Raw genomic sequence first — 2,051 nt, forward strand, 5'->3', positions numbered from 1 at the left:
ACTCTGTCGCCCAGACTGGAATGCAGTGGTGCGACCTCAGCTCACTGCAACCTCTGCCTTCCACGTTCAAGCAATTCTCCTGCCTCAGCCTCCTGAGTAGCTGGGACTACAGGCGCACACCGCCACACCTGTCTAATTTTTTTTTTAAATTTTAGTAGAGACGGGGTTTCACCTTGTTGCCCAGGCTGGTCTCAAACTCCTGAGCTCAGGCAACCTGCCCGCAATGGTATCCCAAAGTGCTAGGATTACAGGCATGAGCCACTGCGCCCAGCAGTTTTTAAAAGGGGATAGAGAATATATATATAATTTCGCTTATGACACTGTAGATTATCTCCAGAGAGATAAACAAGAAACCAATGACATTAATCACCTCCAGAGAAAAGGTGATCTCAGTGTCTAAAGGAAAGGAGTGGGAGGGAGACTTTCACTGAGTGCCTTTTTGTGTCCTTTGAATTTTGAACCACGTGCATGTAGTTACCCCTCCTCTGAATAGGGAAATGTAAGGGGATGTGGGAGATGCCTCCGAAGGCTGTTTGCAGTGGTCCAGTGGAGGCCGTCCCCAGTGGTGTGAGTTGAACTTGGTGATGGATGGCTGGGTGGAGAGGATGGACTCCTAATGAATTTAAGAGAGTGGACTGATGCTTCAGTGGATGGATGAGGGGCAAGTGGGGAGTCCAGGATGATACCCACGTTTCTGGTGCCACCATTCCTGAGAAAGAGAATCCTGTAGAAGGGAGCTGTGGGAAGAGATCTGGGAAGACACAGGATGAGTTCAGTTTGAGCATCATTTGGTTTTTTCTGCCTTTTGAATGTCCAGGGTTCTCCCATCTCCCCTGTGAATAAATTTCCCCATGTGGGTGTGGCTTTGGAGAAAGGACAGTTCCCGGTGTGGCCCCTGCCTGTTGGAGTAAGTCCTGGGCTTTAATGCTTCCTTGGTCACCCTCTAGCAGGTCTAAAGTAAATTTAGACTTTACTAGAGATAAAGAAGAACATTTCATAATGACTAAAAGGTCACTTACCAGGAATAGATAACATTTCTAAATGTATATGTGCATAATAACATAACCTTAGCAGGTAGTCCCATAACCTAAGCCGTACTCATTTTTGTCCATTCAAGGAGTTTCAGTGTTCAGTGACGTGAAGAACCCACCCCCACCTCCAGAGCCCCCAGGTCCCCTGTCTGCCCCATTGGTGGGGTGACTCACTACCAAGGAACATGGGAATTCTTTGGGGTGATTGAAATATTCTGTGTCATGATTGACTGGTGACTACATTGATACAGCTGTAAAGTCATCAAACTAGACATTTAAACTGGGCGTATTTTATTGCATATAAATTATACCTCCATAAAGCTGATTTAAAAGTATAACACAAGCTGGGCATGGCAGCTCACAACTGTAATCTCAGCGCTTTGGGAACCCAAGGCCAGCCTGGGCAACACAGCGAGACCCCATCTCCATAAAAAATCAAAATCAAAATAAAATAGCCAAGTGTGGTGGCACACACTGTAGTCCCAGCTACTTGGGAAGCTGAGGTGGGAGGTCAGGGGCTCAAATCTCGAGCCCAGGAGGTTGAGGCTGCAGTGAGTACTACTGTACTCCAGCCCAGGCGACAGAGCAAGACCCTGTCTCAAAAAAAAAAAGGAAAGAGTATACATACAACATACGCACACACACACACACACATATCACACGATAGCAACAGAAGAAAAGGCAAGAAGCAAAGAGGCATTCAAATGTGTCTTTACTTCGTTATGGAAGTAGTAGAAGTACTCATTTGTATTTGACTTCACTAGATGAGGGATTCGTATTATAATTCCTAGGGTAACCAGCAAAAGTATGTACGACTATTCATTAGAGAAAAAATAAAATAACAAAATATAATTAGTATTAAGAAAGGAAAAGGAAGGAAAAGATATAGAACAAATAGAAAACAAATAGCAATGTGAAAGACTTAAACACAAATATGTTAGTATTACACGAAATATAAAAAGATTAAATATCCCAGCTAAAAGACAGAGGATCTTAGACAGAAAGGAGAAACAACTGCAT

This window comes from Cebus imitator, unplaced genomic scaffold (genome assembly GCF_001604975.1).
Source record: "Cebus imitator isolate Cc_AM_T3 unplaced genomic scaffold, Cebus_imitator-1.0 Scaffold638, whole genome shotgun sequence".
In the NCBI taxonomy this organism is placed as follows: domain Eukaryota; kingdom Metazoa; phylum Chordata; class Mammalia; order Primates; family Cebidae; genus Cebus; species Cebus imitator.